The 23,373-nt window shown below is 34.1% G+C and overlaps 1 protein-coding gene and 1 pseudogene across 3 annotated transcripts in view; both read right to left on the reverse strand.

The window, feature by feature from the left end:
• The window catches only part of ATP2B1 (ATPase plasma membrane Ca2+ transporting 1), a 115,966-nt gene that overhangs the window by 87,093 nt on the left and 5,500 nt on the right, over window positions 1-23,373 (reverse strand). The gene's annotated exons all lie outside the window — the stretch shown is intronic.
• On the reverse strand, window positions 3,362-3,480 carry LOC111740939 (annotated as a pseudogene).

Here is a 23,373-nt window from a genome sequence, read left to right on the forward strand (position 1 = left end):
ACAAAGCAAGTCTATATGAAAGACGTTTAAACACTGACTACATCTATACGTAATGAAAATAAATATGACTTGTGACTGAAACTGAAAGTGAGTAAAAAAATGCCCCTTAAAAAAAAAAAAAAAAAGCTATGCTCCAAGCCATAGTGATTCCACAATGAAATCAATACAGAAGAATTAAATTATGTGACACTAAAAGTTTTTAAAGGCCATTTTTTTTGTAAATGGCCATTTGACCTCCGTTTCATGTTTTCTTCCAGTGAGTAGAGAAAAGAAGAATTAGTCAGCAAGCAATATTCAGAGATGGCTCAATGACTAACGAGCCTGCTAATTAAGCTTCTCTCTCACCTTTATACTGTTACGCATGTCATTTACCTTTCCGAAACGATTTCTTTGCTCTTTAGGTGAGTCCTGTTTAATACTACTGCTGGAGAATCAGAGGGGCAAGGATGATGATCTAAATACAGTAAGATTTCCCACACCTTCTCCAATACATTTCAACAACATAACAGCTTTAAGACTAAGAACATGCCCTCTGGCCACGGGAAATAAGAAGCTATTTTGCATTTGTCTTACTAGCTTTAAGAAGCAAAGAAACCTGTATACAGCCAGAAAAGCTCACAATCAGCTGTGCAAAAAGTCAAAATAAATTAAGTATAAATTCTTGAAAGTTAAGCAAATAACTCTGAAGAGGTATTTGCAATTTATTCTCCAAGAACTCCTCATTCACATATTTACAGACATTGTGGTAGTCAGTAAGCTAGGCACCCATAAAAGTGCAGTATTTTATGAAATCAGGTATTTTACAGGAATCTATAAAGTTCTTTTGTTGAAGCAGCTAACCAGTAACACCTATATTTACAATTTTCATTGTTACTTACATATTTTCTTGACTTCTACCTTAACTCATACCTTTGCTTAGACTCCTAAGTAGATCCAAAGTTGCTTAAGGCTTTAAAAACATTCCTTGTTTCACTCTCTCAGGAAAAGGTAAACATTACACTAACTTTCAAGCCAAGTTCAGAAAAAGGCATTTGAGGATGATCTGTGACAAGAGTTAGCCAAAACTGCCCAGACTGTTTTCTAAAATAAATAAATAAGAATATGTAAAAAAGACTGTATGTGCTCAGGAAAGCCTAAAATATTTTATATCTGACTTCTTACAGAAAAAGTTTGCTGGTCTCCAGTCTGAGGCAAGCAGTTCCCCAAACTAGTTCTTTATTCAAATCATCTGAAGAGCTTTAAAAATTAAATACAGAGTCCTAGGCCTCACTCCATAATAACGGAGTCTCCAGGACGAGGATCTAAGAATCTCAATTTGAAAAAAAACTCCCCTGAAACTTCAGTCAGAGAATAATGATAGTAGCCTAATCTCAATCCCTCCCCAAAATATAAAACCACAAAGAGTGAAAATAAAACCACATATGACCTCTAGTATTACTATGAGACAGAATACCACAAACTTCAAATTACCTATAAGTAGAGAAATAAACACCAAAAGAGCTCCCACTGCCTCTGCAAGCCTGTAGGTACAACAGCACATGAGAGGGGAAGCTTAAGAGACTAAGAAAAGAGAAGACGGAACCAGAGGACATGCACGAAGTACAAAATCACTTGGAAAAAGAAAGTCCAACATCAGGTGCCAAATACTAAACAGTGGAATTTGGTAGTCCACAACATCAGCTACACAGATGAGATTAAAAGGGAAGAGCATGGAAAATGCAGGCTCAGAGGAGGAGTAGTGCTTCCAGCAAGAGAGGTGCCCCTTGGAGATAAGGCAGTAAAGGGGAGGGGGGAAGGAAAAATTAAGAATCCTGCAGAAACCAAAGAGAAAAAAACAAATTCCTGCCTAATTTCTCCACTACTGACATCATCCATTAAAAAAAATGTACTCTGTTATTTTGACAGGAGGCATTTATCAACTAATAACCTTGTCCATAATATGCCTAGGAAGAAGGAAAAAAAAATCAAACTAATTCCATACAAAGCTACCAGAGGAAAAGAAAAATGCAAATCGCAACATTCGAGATGATAAACATTCTCTCCACAAAACAATAACACAAACCAAAAGCAATGAAACATTAGGAAACTGTAAAGCAATACGTCAAATTGAATTAAATCAAGAAGGCATTTGGAGATATCAAAAATATCACCTAGAATCAAAAATTCGAAAACTAAAAACAGAAATGAATATAGTCAGAAAGGCAGTAAGAACTGATCAATCTCAGAGGAATGAGAGAAAAAAGATAAAACCATGTTTGAAATTAAGAATAAATTACAAAATGCTCAAGAGAAAATGAACTTGAATGAAATCTAACAAAAGAGACATTGAAGTAAGGCAGAAAAATAAGAGAATGAAAATGAGACAAAGAATGGAGTAAAATGGGTCAGAAGAAAGTGTCTGAAATGTAACACATGCAAGAGATCCATCGCCATGTAACTGGAGTCCTTTAAAAACAGAAAACAAAATTAGTATTTAAAATTATAATTCAAGAAATCTTTCCAGAAATGAGAGAAAATCTAAACCAGTATATTTGGTCCACTGTATACTTGGAAAATTTAACCCAAAGCAATCTACTTCAAGACATGTCTTAGTAAAAATACTAGAGGTTTGAAGACAAAGGGGAAAATCCTCAAAGCAAAAAATGACGTCAAGTTACCTTAAAAAGTAATAAAATTAGACTTTAAAAGCAATATATATTTTTTAAAAAGACAACAGTGAAGCAGCATTTTCAAGAAATTTAAGAATATGGTAGCAAAGCTGTCCTTCAAATATTAAGTCTACAGAAAGAAAAAAACCATTCTGAATGTATAAGGAATACTCAGGAATACTAAATACACATGCTGCTGCTGAAAATTTACTAGAAGATGAACTTCATCCAACAAAGAGATAACTGGGAAGCGTTAGCAGAAGGACTAATGGTGAGTAGTCAGTATATTTAACTGTAGAACTAAGAAAAGGTGGGAACATTGTTTTAAAAAAAGAGAATGTACAGGTTATAATGCTGACAATATAGAATGCACAAATATACTAAGTAAAATGACAAAAGAGAAAATAACTATTTATGCACAAGAAGTTAAAAAAAAGATTGACGACCTCTATGTAAATAAATCTTAAAACTCAGATGAAACGGGTAATTACTTAAGAAAATACAACTTACCAAAACTGACCATAGCAGAGATGAAGAAACAGAAAATGTTACTATAGAAAAACCTCCACCGAAGAGCACCAGGTCCGCAGAGTTTCGTGAAGGAATTATACAAAACAATTTTTTTTTTTTTTTTTTAGGTGAGGCAACCCTTGGTTGACCTCACAGACTGCAAGGACCTTGTCAGCTTACAATCTCTTATTTTTTATTTTTCACACCTACAGCACCTGGTCTTCCTAGGTGGTCTCCTATCCAAGTACTAACCAGGCCCGACCCTGCTTAGCTTCCAAGATCAGACAGGATTGGGTTTGTTCAGAGTGGCAAGGCTATAGACAGAATTATACAAAACTTTTGAAGACCAGAGTCCCAATGCTACATAAATTGTTTCAGAAAATAGAAAATAAAACTTTCAAGTTTCTTATGAGCAAGTATAACATCAATATCTAAACCTAATATAGATTAAACTCAGACCGATACTGCCTATGAAACTTAATTCTGGTATTATTCAGAATTTATACAAACAGAAATACACCATAATAAAGTGATATTTATACCAGGGATGTAAGGATATTCCAATATTAGACAATAATTAGAACAAAGGAATATATGGATGCTTAACATGATTAATCTCTATAAGATGACATGGTAATATATCTCAAAAAGCCTAGACTCCAGAACTAAGAGAATCAATGAAAACTAACTCAGCAATGAAACAACTCATAAGACTTAAAATTAACATGCAAAGATCAATATCCTTTAAAAACATACAATGGAGAAAGCAAAGCCTCTTCAATAAACAGTGCTGGGAAAATTGGAATGTCACGTGCAAAAAAATGAAACTAGACTATATCTGTCACCCAATACCAAAATTAACCCATAATGAATCAAAGACTGAAATAAAAGATCTGGATCAATAAGGTGCACAGAAGAGGGGAAGACAGATAAGTATAAAGGGCATCAAATATATGGTGACGGAGGTAATTTAACTTCCGGTGGTGAACACACAATGCAATATACATGACGTATTATTGAATTGCACTCTTGAAATCTATATAATTTTATTAACTAATGTCACTCCAATAAATAATTTTAAAAAAATCAATGGCTTTTATATACACAAATAACTGAGTAGATTATGTAATAGAAAACTCCCCATCAATCCCAAAACATTAAAAATACTTAGAAATAAACTTAACAGGAAATGTTCGAAATCTATATAAGAAAATCCTGTAAAACAGTCCTGAAAGACAATAATACAGACTTGAACAAATGGAACATTCTTTGTTCATGAATAGGATATCTTGACATCATCAAGATGTTAGTTTCCCCTGAGTCACTTTGTAAATGTAATGTAATCTAAAACAACAAGCTCCTTTTTCTGGAACTGGACAAGTTAATACTTAAGTTTATATGATAAACTAAACGCACAAAAATAGCCTGGAAACCACAGCAAAGGAACAGCTATGATGCAGAGATTAGCCCTACCAATCTTAAAACATACTAGGAGAGCCTCTATGAATAAAAACACTGAGGTACTGATACATGAAAATACCAATGGACTAGAATAGAAAGTCCAAAAATAGACCCCATTACATATTTAAAGTAGTATATGATAATGGTGGTAATTCAAATTACTTGGGTGGGGGGGAAGCAAAGATGAGCTTTTTCACAAATTGTATTGGAACAACTGAACAGTTACTTAGACACAGATTAAAATTAGATCAATAAGATCTAAGACCACATAAGAATAAATTCCAAACGGATCAAAGTAATAAACAAAATAATTAGAGGAAAACATAGGTGAATGCCGTGTAATTGGAATGTAAGGAAAAATTTTCTTACTATGACTTAAAATTCGGAGGCATTAGATAAGATTAATAAATTTGACCACAAAACTAAACTTCTACATGGCAAAATACAATGTGGCAAAGTCAAGACATAAAAAACAAATATGGAAAAACTTTAGAAACATTACAGAAAAAAGGGCTACTTTCCCTAATGTTAAAGAAATAATAAACCAGAAAACAAAAAATTGGTTATTAACAAAATGAGCAGAGGTGGGAGGGTTGAACAAAAATAACTGACAATTTTAATTATACATTTTTTATGTGTAGTTTTGACTTTTGGAAGAATATTAGTGTTCTACATATTCAAAATATAAAATTAAAACAAAAAGTGTTGGGGGAAAGGGGCTAAAACAATGCAACATAAGCAAATGAACTCGACTATATTTCAAATGAATAAAATGGCCCCTCCAAAAGAGGCTTGGGGAGAACCCAATGCAAGTAATTTTTAGACACGGTATTATTTTTACTATATAGACTTAGTCTGGGGAGAAAAAAGTGTGTAAACAAATCTTAAGCTTCTCTGAGTACCTTTGTCTGTCATAGTGGCATGGATGTAGATGTTCTCAAACTATATTATGTGTACTGTATGGCTAAGCAAAGAAATAAAAGTGTTAAAGTTGGAAGCTACAGTTCTCACTATGAAAGAAGAGAGACAAAAAAAAATGGAATAGGGGAAAGCAAAGAAGAATCCTGTGGGCTGGACTGGAATGAAAGCTATCAGTATGAATTTGTAATTTCATATACATACTTATATATATGAAACATATACACACATATATTGATAACATACATGTCTATACACTTTTTAAAATATAAGAATCTCTAAGGAGGGATTGGTCATTCACACATGACTATAAAATGAATTAAGACTGTTTCAATACCCAGCTATAATGAATCACACCAAGAGATGATGAGCACTTTAAAAAAAAAAAATGTTGGTTATTCTAAAGCACCAGAATGCTCGCTTTGTACTTAATTTTCTCTGTTGGTCAATTTGAGATGGAATAGGGGAACAGAACCTGGCTTCCCTCCTTCTCTCTCCCTCTTGCCTGCTACCTCATATTAATGAAATGGGGACTACCAGACCTCAGGCTAGTAGTCCTAGCAACTTAGCTTCATTTTTGGATTTTGTTGACCAACTGTTTATACCTATTTCTACGAGAATATCTGTTTCAAGTTCTGAATAAAAAAAAAATGAACTTCTGGACCACAACCCAGTTTTACTCACTGCCTACATTTTAAGCCAAAAGTCCATTTAAACTAAGTAAACATTAAATTCTGAGCTTCAGGTACCATTCTACCTAATTTATATGTTTCACTGTAGCCTCTGCCTTTGCCCGCTTTTCTTGGGATAAAGTCTTCAAAGTCACAGGTGCAATTTAACATGATGGTCAGGAAATACCTCACCAAGAGGGTGAGGGACATTCTGCAAAGATTTGAAAGATATGATAAATATTCTTGGAATTAAATTCCTTAATAACAAAGTCTAGAGGCAATTTTCCTCCTATTATGGACTACGGAAATGCTTGCTTTCTACCTCCAATTAAAATATCTCTTTAACTCACTCAACTGAGAGTAAACACAATGGTCGATAAGCAAAACCAATATTTTTTCAACATTCCCACTACATCTATTATCCATTTTGGTCCGTGTCATCACTCCCATCCCCAGGAGAGAATTTCCCCTATTTCGGGGGCATTCTTTAGCAACTTCCTTCAATCCAAACAGGAAATATGACATGAGTGATTCTCAAAGTATGGTCCCCAGACTTAGCATCAGCATACCTTAGAAGTTGTTAGAAATGTAAATTCTCAGATCCATTCCTGACTTATTAAATCAGAACCTCTGCAGGTAGGACCCAGCAATGTTTCAACAAGCCTTCCTAGTGATTCTGATGCATGCTAAAGTTGGAAAACCATGTCCCATTAGGCTAAAATTTCACTTTAGAGTGAATTTCTTTGCTTTCTCAGTTATGGACTGAATTGTGGCTCAACATCCATTATGTTGAAGCCCTAACCTCCAGTGTGACTATTTTTGGAGATAGGAGTTTTTGGAGGTAATTAGGGTTAAAGAGGTCATAAAAGGTGGAGCCCCAATCCAATAGACTGGTGTCCTTATAAGAGGAAAAGACATCAGGGATGTGCACAGAGAAAAAGACATGTAAGGATATAGCAAGGCAGCCATCTACAAGCCAAGGGGACAGGCCTCAGGAGAAAACCAATCCTGACTCCTGCACACACCTGACCGACTTCCATCATCCAAAACTCTAAGAAAATTAGTTTCTCTTGTTTAAGCCATCTAACCGATGGCATTTTGTTATGGCGGCCCCAGCAGACTAATACATTCTCTTTTACCTTGAGCAGTATTTAATTTTAATGCTTTTTCTCTCTACATGTGAACTAAAAATACTGGCCACTATTAAAAAGAAATTCTCTGAAATTCCCTTAAGCAACTGCAAAACTTCTTCGAGTCAATCTTTTACCCCCCTTTTTTTTTTGATGATAAAGGCAGTATTATCATATACCCCATTCCCCTGAGAACATAAACCAGAAACATATCCAGATTAACCTGTTAGAAATCTATCTCTAAGTACAAAATGGTGCTGCTTCAATATCTACAATCCATCCTAAATTTGATGTTAGTCTACTTTTTATCTCATGCAAAGACTAGACCCATTTCTGAAACATTTGTCCACGATTCTCCCCTACTAAAATGCCAGGTAATTAATATGCTTTTGAGCACACTCACCTTTTAGTTCGTAGCTAAAGATTTTAAAATCATAACTGTATCTCCCCTTTTATCTAATGTAATGAAGCATACCATTAAACCTTTCCCCCAAAAGGTAAAAGGAAATGTGAGCAGAAATGGTGCTACACTGAGTACACTCTTAAGAAATACTACCATGTTAATTAATGAATATCAGCTGACCTAATCATACTCCTAAACAACCTAACCAGCCTAAGCGCACTCTCCAGACACAGGCTATTCCCATATGCTTCACTATGCCCACATCGGTGCAGAGCCTAGTTGTGTTCAATCTCAACATGAAACTACATGATTGGGAAGGGTTTCACATTTTATGTGTGTGATATGTGTGTGTATGCACGCACAGATTCGCGTGGCAAATTTACATTAGCTAAACTCACAGTAAGTGCCACTGCGGTGGCCAGATATATACCAAGAGACAACAACTAGGTATTAATTCAAATAAAAATATGATCCTGTTTCTACCATATATCCATTATTAATTTAACATAATACTCTTATGGGGTTACTTATGTCTTCTAGAAATACAAATAATTAGCCTCTTCCAACTTATTAGACAGTAAGGTCAAAAAGTTGCCAAGTTAATCATCTAGTCCCTTTTTTTATTTAAATAACATTGACGACATAATTTTCTTATACAGTTACTACCACACAAAATTCTTTTTTAAATGACATAAAACTAATACATTAGAATGGAACCTGAATATTTAATTAGAAAATTTGGGCTTCAATTTAAAGAGGCAGATGAGTTTATAAATGCAATCAGTTTTAAAAACACATTCCAAACATTACTGAAAAGGTATAAAACTAGCTCATTTTTCCTCTTATATTACCTAATGAAGAACTGATGGTAAAAACTATAAAACTTGGGCACCTGAATAAAAGAAACAGTAAGTTTTTCCCTATACACTCTATTTGCTAAAACAGAAAAATACTAATATATTGGGGAAAAGATCAACAAGGGATGGAAATAAATGGTATTCACGCTTTAATTTTAGTTGCTATAGTTCAGTAGTTCAATATTTGCTTTTTCAATATTTAAATCAAACCAAATGTGCTTCACAGATCTATTTCAAAAACACTGAAAGATCTCAAAATAAGGAGGTAAAACTCCTATCAATTTAGTCATATGCAGAATACTAAGTCAGAAAGCCTGAGAACATATAAGAATACTCTCCCCCAAGTGAGGAGAAGAAAACCAGGACTATAAGGCTGATCAATTGAGAGTTGTTATATAAGCACCCAAAGGCACCCACCTTCTTATAAATTAGACATCATTCCAGATCAAGGTCCTTGGCAGGCATCTAACCCAGCCAAGGTCAGATTTTTGTCTGTTCACTGTAACAGGGGATGAACTTACAGCATTTTCTTCCATACGACCACTGAAGTCTCACTGGTGTTACTTCTCCATTACTGAGGAGAGCCGAGTGAGCTATATATAAAAGAACAATTAAAGCCTATCAGTTGCACAAAAGTTTTAGGTTATAAAGTATCTGGAGAACCATATGAATTGTTGTACAACTTTTACAAATGGCAGAACAAGAGAGTGAGCTACAGAGACGAAGAGTCAGAGTTCTAGTTCTGGACTATACACATTAATAAAATCATTTTATTCTAAAAATCTTGCTCATTTAGTACCAACTGTTTACAATAAACAAATGGAAAGATGATAAACTTCCATTTATACAGGACAGAGACTACCTGCTCTAACCAATCTTATCCCCAGCACCCAGCACAGTACCTAAAACTATACTTGGCACACAACGTTGAGCAGGCACTCAAATATTTTGTTGAATAAATAGTATTTCTGTCAAAGTTTAGGAAAACTAAACGCTGAACATTGGAACAAGCTCGAAGTTGAGAGTCAGATCTGGGTTTTCATTCTCACTGTATGATTTAGGGCAAGTTGCAGTGTCGCCAGGTCTCAGTTTTCTCATCTATAAAAGAGAGGGTTGGACCAGGTTCTCTAAGATCTTTTCTAGCTCTAAAATTCTTTGTCTACCCTCAAAATATTGCCTCTCATTACTTATTCCAGTCCAAGTACAAAAACATTAATGTTCCCATCCATGGATTTGGGGCTACTCGTATCTTCTGTTTACAGTTTTCCGCAACCAGAAAACAGGCGAAGAAGCCTCAAGCTGAGTCACAATTTAGATTTCAGTATCAAGTTCACTTTCATGTTTCAGAAACTTGGTTCACTGTATTGACTTCAGTTGTTTCCATCTCAAACCTAAAAACCTGTCGATTATGGTCAGCAATAAACAGATGCTCTTTAACTTTGTTTTTAACATTGGCATCCTTTTTAAAACCTATGTACAGTCTGCATTTCAACTTCTTGTTTTCCAATTTAAAGACTGACCCTGTTACTGCCTGTCAGGTCCTAAGGGGGCTGCTAAATAAAATATAGGACATCTAGTTAAATAAATTTCAGACAATTTACAAAATTTTTTTTATTAAGTATGTCACATCCACTATTTGGGACACACATACACTAAAAATTTATTTGTTTATCTGAAATTCAATTTAACTGGGTGTCCTGTACTTTTATTTGCTAAATCTGACAACTCTGGTCCTGATTTCCTATTATTAGACATTGCCAGTTTCCAAAGAAATAAAATTTTAAGAAGTAGTTTAAACACTACATATAATTTTTCTTTGATTTGGAAGGAAAAATTGGGTCTTCCAATAGCTAAGCTTCACCTCACTCTGGTCTCCCAACCAATCTCACTTATGAAACATTGGAAATGAGTTGTAAAACAGCCCCTCCATTTGGCCTCCCTTCCTGGACCCAGGCTAACAGAATAACCTACAAAAGATAGAACTAAAAACATCAAATTCCCAATTTATAACTTGGAGGCTGCCTTATTCTGAATGGCCTATCCTCAATAGGGTTTCTTAATCCTCATCTATTTTTAATTTGCTTTAATTAGTACTTACATTCATCTATCTTACCTAACATATAATAAACCAGTTAGGGAGATACTTCTTTTGTATCCTCTTCTTCATCACCTACCCTTCCCCATACACACACAGTACACACAATGTTATGTATAAAGAAATTTAACAGTTGTTTTCTAAATATTAAGTGTCATTGTAGAATAATATAAATACAGATGTTTTGATGGTCTATACTGACTTCATACTAATCCTATCACAAACCTGGAATTCACTTATAGAAATAAAATCATATTGACTGCTTGACTTTCTATAGTTTAAGCATAAAATGCATTGAAATCCCAGTTATGAACTTTCAGGACACATCGATTATTTCTAGTAAGCATTTACTGAGCATCTAATAAATCCAGAGTCTGTCCTTGATGCTGCTTACTATGCACTATACTAGTAAGTAATAACTGATATTTCAGAATATATATCAGAACATATACATCCTAAAAGTATTTATTTTTGCACCCAAAACACTTATTTTTGCTATTTACTATTACTAATATTTGCTATTCTAATAAGGCTGACACTGCTAAAAACATCTTAAGCACTCCTATTTTGAAATTTCCTTTTTGAGCTTTTTAAAGAAAATATCCTCAATGACAGCAAATCTTTACTTTTTTGAAAATATATTATCAAGAGTAATGCTGTAAATAAGTTTCAATAAGCAGATGGCTCACACACTATATGTTATAGGGACACTGGTAAAAAAGTGATATAGAAACTGTTGTTTATCACAGGCAAGTGTCTATGAAAGGCAATCTTTTGTAACACAGAATCTTCTCAGTCAATTCAGAATGTCAACATCCTAAGCCCAAATGAGTTGTTCGATCTTGTGAGATGAATTCAACAGAATTATGCATGTTTACAATTAATAAACATGGGTTTTACCATTTATTATTTACCACTTACTAGTTTTGACAAGTGCTTTCTTAGATCTTGTTTGTTATGTTTTCTACTATAGACCTTAACTCTTTTTCCCAGATATCATCAGAAATATTGCATTTCATCAACAACTACTATTTTCCCCTAAAATCTCTAGTAGCATACGTTCTCCCTTTAAGATCAGGACAATATCGTCTTCATTGTTTGTCATTTTAAATGTGTGACACAATCTGCTCACAACCTAAACTGAACTAGATTTAAATTTGGCTTTTCACAGTCAATATTTAGAGTCAATAAAAATAACCAAACCCCTAGCCTCTTGTACATTTTCCATCAAGCCTTAGATGAATAGGCAAGCACTTTAAGAATCACCCAAGAACATCTTAATTCCAAGAGAAAAAAAAAAGAAAAGAAATCTAGCTCATGACATTACTTTAAACTTCCAGAAACATGTCAGAGACTCAACAGTGTACTATAGCAGAAAGAGCAGTATACTAGGAGTTAGAGAGTTGGGTCCACACTTTCTCCACCACTCAGCATTTGGGCAGGTGAACTGACTCATTTCTCTATCTACAGGGAAAGCTGCCTTCATCTTTGGAGAACTATGTAGAATAAATGATACCAACTGTCACATTGAACACACTTCTGACACAATCAGTCCTCTTCTATTAAAGAAAATCAGATTCTTTATCCTTATGACTTCAAATATTAAAAAGCCACTAAGCCAAATCCATTTTAACTAACACAATGATCAGAAGTCTGTGACTGTTTCTAGTATAATACTCAAACTCTTCTCCATGTTGAAAGCACTTATTTATTCAGGAGAATCAGGTTATAAGATTTTTTCCATAAGCTGAAGCTTATCTCTGTAAAGATAAAAATTTTATCTTAAATATTTTACACAAAAGTCTTCTAACAACATACCACAAAATTAGCTTGGACAATTTAAAAAATCCAAACATAATTAAACCGGCAAGTAATCATTTAGAATTATTATTTACTTTTTAAGACCTATAATATGCCAGGTACTTATTTCCTGGGGATATAAACTACCACAAATCTAGACCTCGACCTTAAAGAACTCTGTCTTTCTAGAGGGATGGACTTGTAAACAGATAAATATAAAATGATAAATAATACTTTAGAAATGCCATATTTCCCTAGCTCAAATATGTTTCAGGAATCATTCTTTCCACTTTCCAGCATTTTTAGCCCATTAAATAAATAAAAAAAAAAATTCCATCCTTTTTTCCATGTTGAGTTGATAGGAATTTGAATCCCTAATTTTTTCCTAAGGGATCTTCAAAAGTCTATAATTAAGAAGTAACACTGAAACCAAAAGCTAGTTTATATACAAATTGCCTGTCACATGCCAGGCAAAGTGATTAAAGAGAACAGAATTTGCCACCTCTCAGGAAATTAGAGAATTTTCAAACTAAGAAATGGTAGTATTTCCTTTTTATGCATTAGCACTTAGAGTTACTACTGAATTAAGGACAAAAATTTTTGTAAAAAGGCAATTAACAAAACTGAGCTTAAGCAATAGGAAATGCAAAAAAAACCAAAAAAAACCTATGTACTTCATTAAGTTTCAAAGTTATAGGTCAATTGTGTTAAGGAGGTTAAGATCATAGAACAAAGGTTATAAAAAGCAACATGTTACAATGGTGTCATTCCTAATCACTGGCCAAAATGATTTAGATGACTTGAAACTCATGAAGGCTTGAACTCAGATTTTTCTATGTAACTGGAATATGCCTATTAGATGCATCTGTCAGTTAGTAGAAGCATTTCTGTATGTACATTTAATTTTCATTTTACTCCCTACAGCTATTACCAAATCGATTTATTTTCTAACGAATGTTTCAGAATGAAGGGAAACAATGACAATACAAAGTGATTACAATATGCACAGGGAAATGAGCCTGCTTAGAAAAGCTGGGGAATGCCTCATCATAGAACTGACTTAAGAGTGTCTTGAAGAGCAATATTTTGTAATGTGATGAATTTAGGCAAGGGGGGTATGATACACAAAGTATGTCACAGAATAATGAGCAAGCTGGGCATGAATGCCTGGTATGACTCGAAGTGATCACTGTGACAACAGAGATGGGGCAGTACAGGAGGTCCAGAGTCTTAACTGAACACACATGTATTCAATAAGTGCCAGGTGAGAAGCATCTAACTTTCCGGAGAGACTGCTTCGTAAGAAGTATTCACGATGACTAGACCAGAAAAGAATACTCCGGAAGGGGAGAACAATACAGAGCTACTGTTTTTGAACAAAATTTTCCTTGACTATTAAGCTTTGTAAATTTCTATGTTTGATTTTAAAAACGTTTTTCACTGTCAAGATATTAATTTTCAATTCTGTCTTCTAATACTTATTATACTTATAAAGGTTGCCTCTAAACAACCCTTCCAGTTTCTCCAAATTTGCTCTCATCTGTGGTATACTGGAAAATTATCAAAATTTTATAGAAATGTATTTAAAATACTAGTAAACACAGCAAGTAAACATCTAAAGTCGAGTGAGGCACTGAGAGTTTTGATGCATGGACTCCTGGCTTCTAAAAGGGCTTTTTGTGCCAATTTCCAGTTTCTCTAATTGTTTTACATGGTTCAGGAAGCTAGATAAATAATAGCCTTCAGGCTAGGAGAGAAAATAGGAGAGAAATTATCCCACACCTTTCCCCATTCTGCTGGTGTCTTTCTTCTTTCATCCCTTCCCATTTCAGAGGTATTTCAGATGGCAATTAGTCTAAGTTGCATTCCAAGACAAGAAAACCATATTCATTGACTTGAATATTAGAGGAACTTCATGATAGTTACTTTGGTACATTGTATCCTTTCACACATATAACTTTTCTAAGTAATTAGGAAGAAGTACTTGAGAGGAAAATACACACTTGCTTTGGATATTCAAATACATATGTACTGATGCATATCTACCAACTAAACGAAAAAGTTAAATTCAATCAACTACATAATCTTTGCTATTCTCCCTCTCCTATATGTCCCACTTCTACAGCTGTCATTTTAAAGTCCTCAATACCACTACAATCTAATGACTTTTAATAATGACTACAAACTCTGTGTACACTTGTGGCTTTAAGTTAAATTATAAATAATCTCCCTAGACCCCCCAAAACCTTTTCTTCCTGTAGCACCTGTCTTACGAGGATACCTAGGATTCAATATATTGTAGGGGCATGGCCAGAGAACCTCCTCAAAGGAGATTTCCCTCCTTTCAGCACAAAGACTTTTACCAATTCAGCCTCAGCCTGGGAAAACATTCAATTTGAATCTAGGGATACATCAAGAAGGAGATAGTAGGGGCAAGTCCAAGATCACGATGCAACTCAGAACTCACAGCATGGCTCTCTATCTTCTCTGTATGTGGACACACAAGCAGAAATCAGGGCAACTTAGAAATTCTTCAAAAGTAACAGTGACAGAACAGATATCACAATCAAGAGTTCTAAGAATAGGAAACCATTAGTAGCAAAACTACTGAGATTTGGAAGTTTGACAGCTTACTCCAAAATGCCTTCCTTCCATGTTTAAGAAAAGCTAGAAACAATATATCCCTTTTCATTATAGGAAGAGATCAAAGACCAGGAAAGGGACATGTGCACACACTTATATGGGTTCCTTGGAAGCATATGGCACCTGATGAATCACAGAACAAAAAAAGAAACCAAGAAGGAACGCTGGACACACTGACTAAGGCAAACTTAAAGCTCCGAATAACAGCCTCTTTTCTTGGCAGGTCACAGTTGTTACTGCCTAGCACAGTGATCACATAAACATTTTTTGAAGGACTGTATTTATCCAAAATCTTAAGTTTTCCATTCAAAGTCTGGGAATTAATAAAAGTTAGATAAAATGTCATAGAGTCTGCTGGGACACATTCTGAAACTTTAGGGTTTTATTTCAGATACAATAAAGAACCTCCACTTTTTTGAATTACCTCTTAATATACATTTGTACTTAAAAGTTTAGATGTTAAATCTTTATAAAGTTGTCTCTTCTATAAAAAGGTAGATAATCTGTAAAGAAGTATTTTAGAAAAGCTGCTTATCTATTCACTAACATTTTGAAATAAAAGTAACTCACATTTCTATGGCCTTCTTAGTAGTCTATTCCACTTAGTAAAGTCTAGCCTATCCTTTAAAAGCAAGGATGGTGGAATTATTTCAGAATGATTTATATTAATAGCACAGTTATAACAAAATATTTCTCATCTTCAATATTATCATTCAGCAGCCATATTATTCAGCTGAAGTTAAAAGAAACAATGCCTTGTGATAAATACAACTCAAGCATATTACAGTTTCTAAAAAGAGACCCAAAAAAAAAAAAAAGTGTTTTACTGGATTCCAGTGGATTCAAGCTCAATATTGGAAACAAGATGCTCATTTAAGAGTCATTAAGAACCTCACAGGTATAAGGCATTGTGCCAGGGGCAAGTGATGGAAAGATTAACAGTCACTGTAGAACTGACTATCTCATGGAGGTGTCAAACATATAAGCAACGAAATATGAATTTTTAAAATGCTATGAAAATGAGAAAGTAAAAAAGACTGAGAAGTGAGTAGCATGAAATATACATAAAGCAAGAAGAGACAAAGAATCCCAAATACCTAACCAGACTCACAAAAAGGAAGCTGGCAAAAATTTTAATCAAAAGATAACAAACTACCCAACTCCTTTAAACCCAGTAATTAAAAAGTAAACAATCGCTAAAGAGAAACATCTACAAATACAGATGTTCATTAGAGGATTATTTAACATGAGAAAAATTCAAAACTCAAACATCCAACAATAAAGGGAATAGCCATGGGATGAAAAACTACATTTATTAAAATGATGTTGATAAAAAAATTTAATGACACAATAATAATAAAGCTTTTTAAAGGCACGCAATTAAACCTATATTATCTCAAGCATGTTTACAGGTATACAAATTTTTTGAGATTAAAAATAAACCAAAATGTTAAAGCTGGCTATTTTTCAAAGATAGGACTATGAGTGATTTTGTTTCATTTTTATGTTGTTCTATATTTTCCAAATTTTATACAATTGGTGTTGTTACATTTTAAATTGGTAAAAAAGTTACATAAGTTACTGTATTTTAGTTCTCTTTAAAATCGTTAGTAACTTTCTTCGTCTTTTTCAGCAGAGAATATCTCTCCCCAAAACTCCACAGAGCCCACCCATTTAAACAAGTTAATATTTGTAAGCTGCTTAGAACAGTATCTAGCAGGTAAAAAGCAGATAAATTCCCTAGTCAAAATAACAAGTATTTTAGAGCTGGTCTGTTTCATGGTACTTTGGCAAAAAAACATTTTTCCCCTTCTGAATTTTAACATCTTTTAAGAGATGACTGCTGTCTTCCTCTGAAATTCTACTTCCTTCAAAGAAAGCAAGAGGAAGAAATTCAGTCAAATATCAAATCCCTTAAAGGAAAGACAAGAAAGTAATGATGGAGGTGGAATTTTTAAATATGGTCAATTGTAAAGATATACCTACAAAAGTGTACTCCTTATTAAAGAGTCTCTCAAGTCAATGTTTCATAGGATTAAACTGTAACATTATGAAGAATACATACTTATCCAGAATACATACTTACCAGATTCTTAGTCAGGAGAGAACTATTATATAATTATTTGGAAAATAATGTCTTTATGTGTTTTTATGAGCTGCTTGGCATGTGTGTGGAGTGATGGTGAGGAACATCCCAGGGCATCAATAGATGGCACAACTGTTCTACATAATAAAGGAATAAGGAAATTGAACTTGCAAAGTAGAGGAAGACTTGAGGAAGAAATCAAGGACTTAAGTTGTTTGTGGCCTCTGTTAAAAAAGTTTACAGCCAAGTCCACACTGCTTACTAATACTTTTGTAAAAATAAATTTTTATTCAAAGCAATACTGAATTCTGCATCTAAGTTGCACAAGACTGCACACATACACAAGAACTGAATGACAGGTAACATACTTGGGTCATCCACACATATAAACTTATCCCATAACTGTTCATTTTTAGGTCTGACAAACTTATATATGCATAAAGTTTGTTTAAAGAAACAGATCTAAAAGGATTTTTTTTCTTTCTAATATCAGCAGTTCTTTTAGTTCTGCTACTCTATTTTCCACTCAAAGGCAACAGGTGCCTTTCATTTTAGTACCTAATTCCATCTCTACAAATAATAACTTACAGTGCGGCTGCTTGCTTTTTCAGTTTCAGTCATTATGTATATCTTTCAACACCATTCTTCCTCCCACCCCCAGCACAAACACAAATGCTTCCCGGAGTACTTTTATCTGGAGTATATAAAGGAAATACAACTCAATAATAAGACAAACACAACCTAATCAAAAAATATCTGAACAAACACGACACATTACTGGAACCTGAAATGGCTGTCAACTGGTAAATAGATAAACTGTGCTTTACCCATATGATGAAATCCTTATCAGCAATAACAAGGATAGAACTATTAATATATGCAGCATGGATGGACTTCAAATAATTATGCTGAATGAAAGACCAAAAAAGAGCACATACTGTATAATTCCACGTACATAAAATTCTAGAAAATTCAAACGAGTCTATAATGACAGAAAGCAGATTAGTGGTTGCCTGAGGAAAGGAGAAGGTGGCAGAGGAGAAGAGAGGGAAGATTACGAAAAGCCACAAAGACATTTTTTGGGGGTTGGCTGTACTCGTTAACTTGATCATGAGAGTAGTTTCACTGCAGTACACATACATCAAAACTCCATTTTTTCACTCTAAATATGTACAGTTTACTGTATGTCGACTTTACCTTAATAAGGCTATAAAGACATAAAGCTACATAGGAGTTCTGGACTCACATGTGAGGCTTTCTGACTATGGAGTTCACTGTAGGGTAACTGGGACTTTTTCTTTGGACTATCCCCTCACAGAAACACAGAGCCAGTGTCAGAATCTTTAGGTCCTTTCCTTTGAGCTGGTCAGAGTCCTCGGGGAAGACACTTCAATTCTGGCCAGCATTCTGAAAGCTCGGTGAGCGAAGATGGCTGAGGATCTTAATAAAAACACATGAACAAACACTCTCAGTTGAGTACACTTCTGGCAGGGAGCAGAGTTAAATGCCAGTTATATGTCATTTCTTTAAATGGAAATCTTAAACACCTTTACTGAAAAGCTAAATTATCTTCATGAATGAAACACAGCATACCACAGATGGAACATCAAATGGTGACATGCTAATTAAAAGACTATCAGAAGACAAACCTAAAAGAATTAAATGGTTGAAAATTTGAGGTGAGGTAGGGGGAGAAGGCCTACCATGGCCATATAATTTTTTTTAAAGTCAACCTTCCAAGAAAGAAAACTAATAAAACTCCCTGACTTATATTTTGTACTTGTGGGGACATTAACAAAGAGACCAAGGATTTATCCAAGTGATTTAGCTTTTTAATGGTAAAGATTATACTCAAATTTTAATCCGGAGGAATTTAAGATAACATTGCAGAGTAAAAACCAAAATTAGAAGTTTTAGATCCAGTCACACATAGGAATACCACAAAGATACACAGGCTCTGAGAAAGATGGCCATTCCTAGCAAAAAGAATGCTGTGCCAAGAGGTCCAGAGGCAAAAGAGAATCAGGTAAGTTCCAGTGTTCAATTACATATATGTAAAAATAGAGCTAAAGTTCAAAGGCAGGTGACTTTAAACTTTACCCTAAACCCACTGTACATGCAGAGCAAGGCTAAATGACAAATTGATGTTTGTTTTTCTGATACCTGACATCCAGAGGTTTTGATGCTGGAAGATCTCCTTTTCCTAGATGTTGCCTCATCCCTTTCCCACTTCACTGACTGCCCTTCCTTGTTTTCAGCCCTCTACTATTTGCACTTGTGCCATTTAACTCAGTAGTTCTCCACCGGTATTAGCTGTCAGGAGTGTCCCAATTTAGGTACCAGAAGTTTGTGAGTCAACACAAAATAAAGCATCACTCACCTGATTTCAGGCAAAAGTGGAAAAGAAAAAAACAGAATTGTAACAAAGTTGCTGATAATCTCTCATAACTCTAGGTATTAGCAAGCCAGCATGGAGTATATGCCAACGTCATCCTCACATGTCCCAGCAAGAAAAGATTAAAATCCAAGAGGAAAAGATCATGCTCTAACCCATTTTACTTTTGCTGGTTCCACTGATTTCTGCCTCTGCAGATTTCTTTTTATCTTTTTCACTACCCAAAGCACTCTTCGCTCTTCTCTTGATCACCAATTTATTACAATCATTATTGCAATGTTAAAGCAAGAGCAAGTCTTAGAATTCCATCTACAACACCTTACCAAAAATTAGGTCTATAAAATTTAAAAGGGTTGAGAGAACATTCAACAGCGGTGCACCTGTATAGTTTCAACTATGCTAATCAATGGAAAATGAATAATTTCTGGAGAGCAATGTTTTTCAAGCATTTTTTACTATAACAGCTTACATATTAAATTTATACAAACATTAATTAGTTATATGTTTGAAATTACATGAGCTTTCAATAAGAAATGGTAAAAGTCAAGTACAAGCTTCCTTGCTAGACATAAGGAAGGCAGTTAGAAGGAAAACCATATTACTATGCTTTAAATTTTAACAGAGACCATGCACTTACACTTCTTCCTGATGACTAGTGATTCTCACCAGGTCATGAGCTAACCGTTCACTCTCAGTTCACGGAAAAAGATCTCTCTCAGAAAAATTACAATCTGCAGCAAACAGCTTCACAGTATGCCTATCAATAAACAGCAACTATAGGTATATCATATTTTAAATTTAAACCATAATATATGCTTCAAATTATGGCATTTTATATCTTATAATATAAGGATTACAGACCCAAAAGCACATCTGAAGAACATCAATATTGGTAAAAGGAGATGTCACAAGCCAAAAGAATCATAAAACTAGCTATTTTAAGATATAAATTTTAGTTATTATAATAATTGCAATCACAATCAAATCTAAAATGGACCAATTAATTACTATATTGAAATTAAGAAATGGAAAAAACTTCCTCTGTAGAAGCTTAGAAACTAAAGTCTATTGTCCTAGCAACATTCTATGAAAAATAGCTGTCCTGCAGGAGTAAAAGAGGTTGTCCTAAAGAATCTATCCACACAAAGTTAAAAATTTTTAAAGTAAAAAAGCTTTATAAATTATCCAAGAAAAATTCCTCAACCTTACCTGCTTTACCTTAACACAAGCTATACAATGTCTAAGTCCTAAACCAATATGCCAAAAAATACTGATTGAACATTGCTGACTAAGACAAAAGGATATATAATAGATGGGAAGTGTGTGACCCAGATTACAAATGTAGAAAACTTCAGAACCTCCTCGCCCCCCCCAAAAAAATTCAGTGATGACTGAAAAAGGTGGACTGAGGCTGAGTATTGAAGGATGGGAGCCTTTGGACAGGTAAGAACATCGAGGGTCAAGGGGACAGGAAGAACACACATGAAGTCACAGCGAAGGGAATGAGAAGGGTGAATGTAAGAGACTGCCAGAGTACAGGACTGTCACACAGTGAGCAGTCAGCAGTACTACAATGCTGCAATACTGCTCTGAACTCCAGGAAACATGATTCATATTGTGTTCTATGTAAAGAGCACTCCCTGGAGGTGTGCAAAGTAGTGCTCCTGGTTAGGTAATATAAAAAATTAACAGGTGAGATGCTCCACTAAAAGAGATTCTGTAGAATAGGGGTGCAAAACACTAAACACGTTTAGAGAGAGTCAGTCCATATCAGCATATCAATGTATGGGAGAAGTCCCAAACTAGAAAACTGCACAAACTAGCATATCTTGGATTTACCCCTTTCCCATCGTGAAACCCCTACTAATATTTCTTAGAATCAATGTTCTAAAACACATTTTAGAAAACAATGAGCTATTTTATAAAAGACATTCAGAGACAAGTTACATCTTGATAAAGAGAAAAATGAGGAACCATTGAAAGTTTTAGAGAAGAAATGATAGCAGGAAAGCTACTTAAAAAAAATTCTGGCACAAATAAGAAAGGTAGATTAAAGCAGCAGATCTGAGATTTTTGAGAGTAAGGGATTGTTTAAAATTCTTCTGGAAGCAAACTAACTCACTGAGTTAATACAATGAATAATAAATTTACATTGTTAATAAATTAAGTTATTTAAAAAGCGTCTTTTAAAAGTCAAATCCTTTCTAAGATCTACTTTTCAGAAATAATAACTTATACTCCTAAATTTATCAGGTCATTAGTCATACCAGTTTACAGTCAGGCAGTATAATCTCAGATTTCACAGTGTAAGCAAGCACTGGTTCATTCAAAACTATCCTTATTCCTTCCCCCAGAAGCCCAGGTGACAGGAATTTTAACATAAAGCAGGTATCCCAGATTTTGAGAAACCACATTGTTGGGAGTTACTGTACTTAGAAATACTAAATAATATTCTTACCAAAGAGATAACCTAAAACACTACATATTGTTTAGAATAGCTGACACTGTCCTAGGAACAATTTAATAATATTAATAGCTTTAAAAGAATATGGTGAAACATTTACTCATAGTTTATCTGGATCCCTGCCAGAAAGCTTTATTAGTTTAGATTTCCACAATTATTAATAATTATAACCCATGATTCCTAATATATCCTAAAGCATAGCCAATAACCCTAAGTTTTTGGAATAATACAAACAAATGCTTGGCATATATTTGAGTTGGAACAGCTTTGAAATTAATTTCACTACAAATTTATTTTAAATACAGATGTAGCTATTTATTATATTGTTATAAATGAAGCAAAAACAACTGCATTTTAAAACTTCTGTTAAATAGAAAGTAATTCATATGAGGTATATAATATTACATAAAATAGTTCAAATAGTCAAGTAAGTTTACAACAAATGGACCTTACGACAGATTGTTGAACTACACAAATTGTTACTTATTATTTAAGTGAAATAGCAGTAACTTCTGCTTTAATTCACATAGTGATAAATTATCAGTTAGTCTTATATTATTAACATTCTTGAAAGATCATTAGGCACTAACCTGCTGTTTTTTGAAGGAAAAGCTGCTTGTTAACTGAAACTAATAAGAACCACTACTTATCCACCAATTTATGTCCTTTCACTTTGAAGGAACATCTCATGTCTTTCTGTCTAACAAAAAATAAGTCTCCATGTTCAAGTCATTTGGAAATGACATACACTGAGGCATGAAAACAAAAAAAGAAGACATTCTCTGTCTAGGAGTTTATGGGATTAATAAGTAACTTAATAAATAACCACGGCGGACTTTCTTTAAAAATACAGTGCACACACATAACATAAATATTTTTTAATGTATCAAGTTTTACAATTGTCACAAAACCACCAAAGTCCATGAATCAAATTTGGCTACAACAGTAAAAACTATTTGAAAGCATTAACTCCCTATGTTTGAAGTCAAATAAATAATGATGCCCTTCTAATTTATAAAGGCATCTATACTACATAATATAATTTTACCCTAGTTAAAAATTCAACATAAATGTTTTTCAAAATGCAGATTACTGGCCCCCACCCCAAATTTGCTGATTCAGAAAAGCAGAGGCAATGCCAGGGAATCTGTACTTTCAATATCTGCCCCAGGTGATCTTCATGCACACTAATAATGAAGAGAACCACTACCTTCCTTGTGAGATTTATAAAAAAAAAAGTTTTGGGTTTCAAGAACTAAAATCTTGTTCACAACCTTTTTAAACTAAATTTC

This window comes from Pteropus vampyrus, unplaced genomic scaffold (assembly GCF_000151845.1).
Source record: "Pteropus vampyrus isolate Shadow unplaced genomic scaffold, Pvam_2.0 Scaffold70, whole genome shotgun sequence".
Taxonomy (NCBI): domain Eukaryota; kingdom Metazoa; phylum Chordata; class Mammalia; order Chiroptera; family Pteropodidae; genus Pteropus; species Pteropus vampyrus.